The 12,429-nt window shown below is 41.1% G+C and overlaps 1 protein-coding gene across 1 annotated transcript in view; it reads right to left on the bottom strand.

Annotated features, from left to right (window-relative positions):
- The window catches only part of LOC136222548 (GABA transporter 1-like), a 49,029-nt gene that overhangs the window by 20,074 nt on the left and 16,526 nt on the right, over window positions 1–12,429 (bottom strand). The window lies entirely within an intron of this gene.

The following is a 12,429-nucleotide window of genomic DNA, read 5'->3' as shown; positions in this document are numbered from 1 at the left end:
TCGAAATGCACCCGGGCAAAGCGCCAGGACCAGACGGTTTCAACCCGCGATTTTTTCAAAAGCACTGGGATATCTTTGGAGACGCAATATATGAAGCAGGAAAACGATGGGTGGATGAAGGGAATTTCCCAACAGGCCTCAATGATACAATAATCACCTTAATTCCAAAATGTGATGATCCAGCCACAATGAAGGACCTCCGCCCCATCGCCCTATATAATGTACTCTACAAAATCCTATCTAAGGTACTAGCCAATCGGATGAAAGGTTTACTCCTAGGTACCATATCTGAATCCCAATCTGCATTTCTTCAAGGGAGATCAATCTTAGATAATGTGCTTGCTGCTTTTCAAATTATACATTCCATGAAACGAAATGTAGCAAAAAAGACAAGAGAGGTGGCGTTGAAAATTGATATAAGCAAGGCATATGACAGAGTTGACTGGAATTACTTAAAGGCTGTGTTACTGCAGATTGGGTTTAATGAGCGCTGAGTGAAATTAATCATGCTCTGTGTTACAATAGTCTGGTACTCAGTAAAGGTTAACAACCAGCTGGTGGGGCCGATGGAACCGCATAGAGGGCTACGACAAGGGGATCCGTTGTCTCCGTATCTGTTCCTATTCTATGTCGAAGGGTTGTCGGTGCTACTACAGGATGCTGAACAGACAGGCCAGATCAGGGGGTGCCGTATGCGAAGAGGGGCTCTGTCAGTCTCACATCTTCTTTTTGCAGATGACGCTTTCCTCTTCTTCTAAGCTACGATTACAGAAGCAAGAACCATGAAAAGGCTATTACAGAAATATGAAGCAGCTTCTGGACAAGCCATCAATTTTGAAAAATCAGGCATCATGGGGAGTAGCAATATCGGCAATGATCTATTGCATGGGATATCTAGTATTATCGGTGTTTTTCGCCCACTAGACACCGGTAGATACTTAGGCCTCCCATCCTTAATTGGTCGAAAGAAACGAGCTATCTTTGCGCACTTTAAGGATAGGCTATGGGCAAAATTACAAAGATGGAGGGGTAAGAATCTATCGAAGGTAGGGAAGGCAACTCTGATTCAGGCTGCGGGCCAGGTTATCCCTTCATATTTTATGAGCGTCTTCCTATTACCTAGCTCAACAGAGGAGGAACTGAAAAGGATGCTGAATTTGTTCTGGTGGGGTAATAAAACAACAGGAGAACGATGCTTGAATTGGATTTGTTGGGAGCGGATCAGGATTGCTAAGCAGTATGGAGGGCTTAGTTTCAGGAATTTTACCGCTTTTAACTTAGCAATGTTGGGAAAACAAGGGTGGAATCTTATGTCCGCACCAAATTCTCTGTCTAGCAGGATCATCAAAGCCAAATACTACCCAAGAGGGGACTTCTTGAGTGCAGTGCTAGGTCACTCATCCAGTTATCTATGGCGGAGCATCTGGAGCTCTCAACTCTTGCTAAGGGAAGGGTATAGATGGAAAATCAGAAATGGATTGAAGGTAAATGTATGGAAAGAGCCGTGGTTACGGCGGGAAAGTAATAAGCGGATTCAAACTCCTTGCCCTGAAGGTCTGGAAAACTTAACTGTCAATGATCTGTTCATTCCAAATACCACAGACTGGGACATGGAACTCATTGAAGATTGTTTTGAGGAAGGGGATGTGCGAAAGATTAGTCGAACCAGCAGGATACGATCTGGAAGTGAGGAAGATTGTCGGGTATGGGACTGCTCTCAGAATGGAAAATACACAGTGAAGAGTGCCTATAGGCTAGCGGTAGAGAAGCTAGAGCCAAATATTCACCTTCGTGCTGTGGGGAACTGGAACTTCATATGGAGACCTAATATCCCACACAAGGTTAGGTATTTTGCATGGAGGTTATTGCGCAATTGCCTTCCAACACATGCAAATCTCATCAGGCGCGGCTTAGCGATCAGCAGCGATTGTGCCACTTGCGGACTTGGCCTGGAGGATCAATCGCATGTCATGGTGGAATGCGATTGGTCTATTGCAGTATGGAATGAAGCGGGGCTGCTGGAGAGAATGGAAGATCAGAAAGGAAAAGCAGATAGCCTTAAGCAATTGATGTTCAAGTTGCTCACGGAAGCTTCAGCTGTAGGGAGAGATAAAATTCTGATGCTACTTTGGTGCATCTGGCAGGGGCGAAATGAAAAGCTATGGCGAAACACAATTGTGACACGTGCTGGTGCGTGGAGGAAAGGCCGTGAGATGATGGAAGACTGGAGGAAAATGAAGGAACTGAGGGAGCTCCGAACAGAAATGGCAGCAAACCGTTGTTGCACACAGTGGCACTGCCCCCCGCTGAACCATCTTAAGTGCAACACTGATGCGGGTTTTTTCGACAATTATGAACGTTTAGGAGTAGGGGCGGTTATCAGAGATGCGGCTGGGACGTTCTTGGCGGATCGTAGTGCGAGATCAGCAGGGACGGTAATAGTAAATGAGGGAGAAGCTGTTGCGTTACTGGAAGCCCTACTATGGGTTACAGAACTGGGGTGGACGAATATCATCTCACAATACCTCAACACCTATTTATACTAGTTCGGAAGTATTTTGAATCACAAACTTATACAAATTTGAGTCATAAAAAACTCGTATAAATTAAGACCAAAAGTGAAGCAAAAAAATCAATATTGGAATTCTCCAGATTATACTAGGTTGGTGATGAAAACTTAATATTCTTCGCTCTTAAGGACCGCTGACATGGGACAAGGGTAAGCTTTTAAAAGTCTATGTGGACCTTTCGTATCACTCGTTTTACAAATTCTCTCAAGTATTTGTCATTTTTTACCTATCTACGTAGTAGGAAAAACTTGTATTTTGGAGCGTTTTTGCTGTTTTTTTATCTTAATGGAGGGGACGAAACCCCGGAGCACAACAAAGAACAAGCTAAGTGATATTAGTCATCCTAGGAAGACAAGTACCACAAATATCAGAAAATAAGATATCTAGGATGCATGCAGGGGGCACCTCACACTCGTGAAGACCCAGGGGTAAACTTCCTGCGTAATTCGCCATCCAGTCCGCAGCACGGTTACCTTTGCGGAGAACATGAATCAACCTAACCTCTTCCCAATCCTGTCTTAACAATCTTTGACACTCATCAATCAGCCAAAAGAACCTATGCCTATGATCCTTACCATTCTTCACCAAATCCACAACCACAAGCGAGTCCATTTCGAATACAACTCTACGGAAATGTCTATCCCAAGCAAACTTCAACCCGAAGAACAGACCCCATAGCTCCGCAAGCACAGCACTGCAAATACCTAAGTTAACAGCGAACCATCCTACCCAAACTCCATTGTCATTCCGAGCAACGCCCCTTGCAGCCGCCGGACCCGGGGCTCCCTTACAAGCGCCATCACTATTCACCTTGATCCAGCCCTTCGACGGGGGCTTCCAACTAACCATGACAGTCCTTCTACTTCTATTTCTCATGCGTTGCTCATCTAAAAAGGCTTTCTGACATTCCTTAGCTTTACCATATACAAATTCCAGCTTATTTCGATAAACAGCAGTATCCGGATCGAACACCGCCGAGCATCTCCACCGCCATAGCCACCAGATGGTGTAGACAAACATGGTACTCCAGCCTATACCACGCCAATTCCCCTTTTTACTGAGACCAACTAACAGCCAAGAACTAAGATCAGCGTGGCAAAACTCAATCCAATCCGCAGTAGGTATCAGGATCCGCCAAAGCCCCACAGTCTCACTGCAGTCCCTCAAAACGTGCAATAATGACTCCGACAAACTGCACACTAAGCACACATCAGACTCACTCAAATGTCTCGCCATCCGAACTGCATTAACCAAAACAGCTTCATATATTAGTAACCAAATAAAGTATTTCAATCTCTGCGGGATTTGCAAATTCCAAATCATCTTCCAATTCTTAGTATGCATCAAATCCCTCCCATGGACTTGGGTTAAACTAAACGCAGATTTGACGCTAAACATACCTGAACTAGTGAGCCGCCACCTCCAAGAATCTTGCTGCTCGTCGCTAGGAAAAACGACCATTGATGCCAGATGAAGCAAAGTAGAGCTCGGAATCAGACCATGAAGCATCTCCCAATCCCAGCCCCCTTCCCTCCTCCAATAGGAAGCTATAGATCTACCTCTAACAGTCTCAGTAATCACTGAAATACAATTTTCCTCAAGAGTGCTATCCCCCACCCATCTATCAGTCTAGAATTTCATTGAAGTACCATTCCGGACGAGCCTTTCAAGCCCATGATTCAATAAAATTGAACCCTGCACAATGCTCTTCCAAACATGACTAGAATTTTGCTTAGCACGAATCTCCTTAAGATCAGACGTACCTCTCATATACCTATTCCTCAAAACTTGAACCCAAAGGGTCGAATCTTCAATGATTAACCTCCAACCAAGCTTCGCCACCATAGCCAAATTAAACTCCCGCATGGTGCAAATTCCCAGGCCACCCCAACATCTTGGCCGACACACAATGTCTTATCGGACAAGGTGAATTTTACACCGGCTACCCACACTAACCCATAAAAATTGACTATTCAAACGATCCAAAAGGTGACACATATTTATCGGCATAATCGTCGTCTGCATAATGTAAGAAGGAATAGAGGAGGCAACAGAGCGAATCAGGGTGGTTCTACCAGCAAGGGATAGGCAATGACTCTTCTACCCATTCAGCCTATTCTGCACTCTATCCACTACATGCTGAAAGTCACTGCGATCCACATATTTATGGAAGAGAAAAACTCCCAGATACTTACCTAGGTTCGTAGTCGGTGCCACTTGCAACACCGTGCAAATCCTAGAAGCAACCCACTCCAAAACATTAGAGGAGAAGGAGACCCTCGATTTGGAGAAGCTAACACACTGCCCTGAAGCAAAACAAAAACTGTCCAAGATGCCTTTCATCGTGATGGCCTGATCTACCGACGCATGCGCCATTAGCACGATATCATCAGCAAACATCAAATGAGAGAGCTTAGGACCTATTCTAGACACCTGTATCGGCTTCCAGCTCCCATTCCCAATGGCATCACCAATAAGATGGCTCGGCCGCTCAATACAAAGCACAAACAAATAAGGGGACAGAGGATCCCCTTGATGAAGACCACGGTTCAGGCTGAACTCCTAGGACTCTTCTCCATTCCACAGAACTGACATTCGCGGAGTGGAAACATAAGTCATAATCAAGCCCACCCAATGAGGAGGAATATTAAGAAGCACCAACGTATCACGGAGGAAATCCCAATTAATGCGGTCATAAGCTTTCTCCAGATCAAACTTAAGGATCATGACTCCCGTTCTACCTGATCTTCATTTAAGGGAATGCACAACCTCTTGCATAAGAATAACATTATCAGAAATCTACCTACCCGGAACAAAACTACTCTAACACGGGCCAATGAGATACTGGAGGTGTTCTTTTAATCTCAGAACTAAGCATTTAGTGATGGCCTTATACAGTACGTTACACAAGCTAATGGGCCAGAATTGGGTCAGGTTAACAGGATTAGTCACTTTAGGAATAAGGATAATAAGGGTTGTGTTCAAACCCTCCTCCAAAATTCCCGAATTGAGCGCCTTCAGAGCACAAGTGAAAGCAGCGGGCCCAAGGATGTCCCAGAACTTCTGGTAGATAAAAGCCTGGAACCCATCTTTACCAGGCGCTTTAAAAGGGGGCATATCAAAAATTTCTCTCCTGACATCCTCAGTAGAAAACAACATGTTCAGACCTTCAATGGCCGTAGCGTTCCAATTCGGAAAACTCTAACAAGTCCTGAGCTTTGGTCTACCCCTCGTGTCATCCATTTACACCCCCTGAAAGTAGCTAACTGCCAGCTGCTTCAGACGACTATCATCCCAAATCTACTCACTCCCAATATCTTTAAGACCATCAATGCGATTTCTCCTCCTACGGATCAAGGTCGAAGGATAAAAAACCTGGAGTTCTGATCACCACATTTAATCCATTGAATATGGGATTTCTGGAACCAAAGAAGTTCCTCCTGCAGAAGAACCGCCAACAACTCATTAGACAATCATCTTTCCAGTTTAAACAGGCCTCCCTCATTAACCTGACACAACCTTTTTTGAACACCATCAACACAAGCCATAAGCCTTTTCTTTCTAAAGAAGATATTACCAAAAGTGCTAGAGTTCCAATTCTGAAGACTACAAGCCAGATGCTGGAGGCCCTTAACCAACCCATTCGACCCATCCCAGTTATCTCTAAGGACATCAGCAAAACCAGGGTGTTCAGCCCAAGCAGCCTGAAATCTAAACGGAGTGCGGCTACGCCTCAGGCTACCATCCATTACATCAATCAAAATAGGCGTGTGGTCAGAGTTGTGTCTCGGGAGATGCCGAACAATCCCGTTAGGAAACAAATGCCTCCAGCCAGAATCACACAGAGCCCGATCCAACCTACAGGCAACATGAGTGCGAGAGGAGCACCCGCGGAACCAAGTAAAAGGGGGGCCAACAAACCCCACATCAATGAGCTGGAGAGAGTTAATCCAATTAAAAAAAGAAGCACAACGAGAAGCAGAAACACTTGAGCCTCCTAATTTTTCCTCAACAGATTTAATACAGTTGAAGTCTCCTGTAATAACCCAGGAAAGTCTGACAGAGGACTCCACACTCACCATATCGGCCATAAATTGACTCTTCGCAGTGCCCTGGGGTCTTACGTAAACATCAGTAAGCTCAAACTTAACTCCCATTAAGCTACCAACTAGGATAGTGACACATGCATGAATAAACTGGTAATTTTTGTATTGAACATCAACTAGCACATCAGCAGCGTCCCAGAACATCCAAATCCCTCCCCTGAGTCATCAGTTTCCACAATCTCCATAAAACTAAACCCTATACCTTTTCGAATTTGGTCAGCACGGGAGCCTAGAATCCTAGGTTTAAGAAGAACAACAATAGAAGGGCGATGGGTCCTAATAAGATGAAACAACGACCTCTGGAAGACCCTTCCTCCAGTGCCAAAGCAATTCCAAATGACAAAACGCATTAAAGGAAAAACAAAAAGAGAAGCAAAGAACACCAACAACGCTTATCTAGGGAGGTGCAACCTCTCTTCCACAACTCCTTCCATGTTCTCTAACTCCTCAGATATCCTACCAGTAGCCAAAAATTCACTTTGACTAGAATGGAGGCCGCTAGTCTGTCCCCCAGCATCCGACTACAACCGAATCCGTTTACCTTTATTTTTCATTGCATCAAAGCCAGTTGGAGCCAAATTCAAGGCCTTGTTAGCCTCATTCGACTCAGGACCAGCCAAGTCCCCAAAAGAGTTCTTGCTCACAAAAGAGCTGCTACTTGTAACCACATTCAACCTCTTCCCTTTCTTGTTTCGACTCGCAGCAGCCTCATTTAGCCCCGAGCTAGCAAAGACCTTACTACCAATTTCCTTACTTTTACCCCAATCCGAATGGACTCCCTCAAAGGGATCCACATCAACATTCCTAGGGTCAACAGCAAGCGGCTTAGAAGGGACTACGACACGAGAAGCTTGCTTCCTTCGGGGCACAGCCATACAAGGTCCATACTCATGCTCCTCCCGACTTAAAATAGTAGCAACGGGAATCAGAATTGACTCACTATTGTTTCCTTCAATCATAGGATCCATTATATGCTTCTTAGTCTGCTCCATTGTATCACTCTCAGTTCGTGTCACTCTTGTGCACAAAACTTCATTGACACTAGGCCAGGAGCAAACCTGTCTAAGATGACCATAACGACCGCAGCCAGTACACACGGTATGTAAACCTTCATATTCTACTCTCTGCTCCATCCCATCAAGATCAAAACAAGCAATAAGGGGTTTCAGCAGGTTAATCTCAACACAGACCCTTGCAAACTTACCACAATCAGTAAAGGCCGTGTTATCGTCGACCTTAATATGCTTTCCAATAACTTCGGCAATAGCCAAAAGAACATCTTGATTATAATAGAACAATGGTATTTGAGGGAACCTAAGCCACACAAGGGTAGATTCAATCAGGGAATCTGAAGGAGAAAACATGGGGGACCAGGTACGAACTGTCAGATAATTTCCTTGAATAATCCAAGGTCCATCCAATATTACATACTCTCTATCCAGGGGGTCATCAAATTTAACAACATAAAAACCATTCCCAATTTCCATCATCTTAAAGTTGGCAATCGGCTTCCACAAATCTGAAACCTTCTTGTGGAAGGCTATATAACCCAGCTTTCTCCCAAGCAGCTTAATGATTAGGGCACTATTCCATTGAGTTATTAATTGTTGTTTCAGGGATGAGTCAAGTGATACCTTTGGGTATAAAGGATTCGCCTCATCAACAGTAATCACCACTTTCCCATTCTCACGACTCGTATAGGCATTTTGGATGCTTCTATTGAAATAGAATTTCTCGCTATATTTTCTGCTACTCCGCCCATTTCATAAAGTATTCTACCCGGTAGCATTTCTTTATTGAGCAATAGGTCTCTCCAGTTCCTGCGTGGTGGCTCCACACCAGGATTCAATCTCGACCACGAAGGCCCTGTAGATCAGAAGAAAACGGATGCGAGGGGTCAGCCGGCAGCCGGCCGAAGACGGGCGGCTGAAGGGTCTCCATTGGGAGACCGAACGACGAGCACAAGGTTAATCGCCAAGAGGATTTATCACAATATCCTATTTTTTCTCTAAGATCCTATTTTTTCTCCAAGATCCTATTTTTTCTTTACTGTTTTATTGACGTACATAATATCTATTCATGTTGTTTTAGGCAACTAGAGCCTGCTCACTATAAGTTTCATGATGAAAAGGGTATTTTTGTCATTTGGAAGAAAAGGTTTGAGTTGCGGAATACGAATATGTATTTTATTTTAGGCAAAAATAAAATAAAATAATTAAACCCCTAAACTTTACATATTTTAAGGATCAAGTCTCTGATCAAATACTTTTCCACATTGAGCCATTGATCATTGATTTTGTTATGGATTTGGTCTTTATTTAATTTTTCCATCGAGTTAGGAGATGAGAAGATCGATTTGGTGGTTCTAATGTTGAAAATCATAAAATGGGCGAGGAGAAAATCGAGTTTAGAAGAATATAGTGGAAGTTAATTTCTATAATTTCGTTTTAGTTTTTAATTTTTTATCTCTCATAGTCAAGGAGTTCTTATTTTTATTTTTCCATGTCAACAAGTCGAATCGCCCTAATGAAGTATGCAGTCCAAACTCAACAAAAAGGTTAAATAAGGACCTAATCCATAATAGAATCAATGATAAAGAGATCAATATAGAAAAATAAATGATCAGGAGTTTAATCCTTAAAACAACCAAAGTTTATTAAAGGCTTAATTATATTTTTTTGCCTTTATTTTATTCATTCATCTTATTTTTATTAAATTTATTAAGACGCATCCCCTCGTGCATTTATGTATTTATGAACTAATCATTTTCCTCTTATATTCACCCTGAAATATGTACCCATTTCGAAGTTTGTTATAATTTACTTTTCACATTTATTTACGCTTTTGACGTATGTGATATGAGCTTTACTCTTTCGACGCATGTCATGTGAACATCCACACTAATAAAAAAAATGAACAATAGGAGTTAGCATAACGTTTTAAAAGACAATGAAATTAAAACTAATAAGTTGTATTAACGAATCTGGAATCTCTGTTTTAACATGTGGACCCTGGTTGACTAATTTCTCGGCTAGCCGGGTGTGTCAAAATACAAAAATCAACCAACTCATAAAGAGTCCACTTCTGATCAACATTTAGCAAAAATAAAGTTTTCTAAAACAACACACCAAAACGGAGTCCAATACCTTTTCTATATAGAATTAAACGCATTGGAATGCACCGTAGGTTCAAAATTTTTGTTCTCACCGACCTTCCAACAATATTTTTTCCTTGTTATCATCGGGAAAAGTCTGGTTATCGTTCACCTTTAACACTACATCTTCATCATCAGTTAATTTTAGTTCCTCCCACATCTCTCTGATCTCTTCCATCATCATTATACGACGAAAAAGCTTCGTAAACATGAGAACGGCACAAACCCTAATTATACTCTAGGATTAGCGCATAGTACGCAAAAAAAAAACCTCATAAAGGCTCTCTATTGATATAACAATTCTAACCAAATTAATAATAGCGATAACAAACTAATGTTTTCAAGAGACCCCCGGATAACAAGGCTTTGTTCATTGCCGACCGAGCTGTGGAGCTCAAACAGGCGCAAGCTTTGCTTATTGTTAAAGGCGGGTCAGGTAAGAGCCTAATCTGGATAAGTTGGCTTCCCCCTGAACCTGGATGGGTGAAGATTAATTCTGATGGTGCTAGCAAAGGAAATCCCGGGTATGCCTCAGCAGGAGGCCTGATCCGTGATCATCAGGGAGATTGGAAAGGTGGTTTCTTGGTTAATCTTGGTGTCTGTACGGCCACGCTTGCTGAACTTTGGGGCATTTACTTAGGCATGAAGCTGGCTTGGAATAAGGGGTATAGAAAAATTATTATGGAAATGGACTCAAAAGCCCTCCTTGATGTCATACTAGGGTTGAGCTGTCACGTCCGTGTCTAAATTTCTAGACTTTATATCTAGATATTAATATATATTATAATTATGGGGTATGTGATTTTTATTTGGTGTTATAGGAAAAATTTGGAGTTAATTCGATGCGTTTAGGTGTAAATTAAAAGTTTAGGGTAATTATTAAAAGATTATATAAAGATGGAGGACCAAAAGGGATATTTGCCAGATTTGGGATATATATCCCAAACCTTCCCGTATGATCCACCACCATCATCATCTTTACTTTTTCTTTTTCTCTTCTTTCTACTTCTTCTGCAGATTTATCGATTCCGAACCGTTTCTTCACCATTTCTTTGATTTACGGAGATTCGACCGTCCGAATCACTCGAAATTGAAACCATAGCATCTTTATGTATAGATCTAAGTCCTAACTGAAGAGTTTTTGAGTTTCGACAGTGTGTGGAGGGAAATGTCTTAGACAAAATTTAGAGGAGAATTGAACGGTTCAATTAGTAGCCAAGGTAAGTAACTATCAACTATATTTTGAGTTTTATGTAGATAGATAAATATATATCAAAGATTTTTCAGAAATTGATATTTTAGGGTTATGCGTGAATTTTATAAAATTAGGGTTTTTCATGATTTTGCTTTTTATTGTGAACTTACGGTTCAAATGAAGCTATTGATTATGTTTTTATGTGAATATCGGATTTTACTTGATTATGTTGTTTTAAGGCTTGATTTGGTTGGTTTACATATATACATATATGTTTTTGGTTTCGATATATATTTATATTGAACAAAATGAATTTGAAGATTTATTACGAATTGTTTTTGGATTGAGAAATCTGTTGAGGTTATTGTTGTTATTATTTTTGAAGTCCAAATATGATTTTTATGATACAAAATGGCTAATTGAAGCCAAATGACTTATGATTATGTAATAGTTTGGAATTTGATTGTGAAAGGAAATTTGAGCACGTTATGATTTTATGATTTTATATCCATCGAGAGTTATCCGGATCGGTGGTTCCATATTTGAAGACCATGTTCAGTGAGGGACATGGCCTGTGTACACAGTCTGAAGCCCTATTGGGTATGGCAGTGAAGTGTTGGGTAAGACCATATGGGATAGGCAATGTTAAGAGACGTCTCGATTATATATGTGGTTATGGATTGATACTTAAGGGGAAAAACTCGAGGATGGATACAATGTTTTAAGTTCATTTGGATTATGTTTTCGGTTATTATTGATTTTGATATCAGGTTTTACGTTTGATTAAATACAAGTTGGTTTGATAAAACACTTATTTGATTACAATATTTTATAAGGTTTTGAACTCAAGAATGGATACAATATTATATATTTATTATGTTTTTGGTTTACTACTTAAGTTTTGAGTATATTTTATAAGGTTTGATGATTATATTATACACTTAAGTTTTGAGTATAGTTTATAAGGTTTTGATTAAATCCCTTTATAAACGTATATATGTAGCTATGTTAAGTAAAGTTGGTTTTTATAGCTGATAGTTTCTTACTGAGATTTTTGTCTCACGTTTTTAAATGTTTTAATGTTTTTAGGTGATAAAGTACAGGATATAGAGAAGGTTACCAACCGATTAGGCGATGTTTGGACGTTGGCTGCTTATTGTTAGAATTATGGTTAGAACTTTGGTATTTCAATTGTAATATATATGATATTATGATATTGGGATAAATTGGAGACTCCTAAGTGTTGATTACAATCTTTCTATTTCACGTCCGATGCCGATTGAGGTCGTCTAGGGTCGGGTGTGACATGAGCGGAGTGCACCATCCGTACGCCTGGTTAATTAAGAAGTGTCAGGAGCTTCGTTTGAGGTGTTGGGAGGTTAGGTTGGTTCATGTGTTTAGAGA

This window comes from Euphorbia lathyris, chromosome 3 (genome assembly GCF_963576675.1).
Source record: "Euphorbia lathyris chromosome 3, ddEupLath1.1, whole genome shotgun sequence".
Taxonomy (NCBI): domain Eukaryota; kingdom Viridiplantae; phylum Streptophyta; class Magnoliopsida; order Malpighiales; family Euphorbiaceae; genus Euphorbia; species Euphorbia lathyris.
This window is presented reverse-complemented; position numbering and strand designations above follow the sequence as displayed.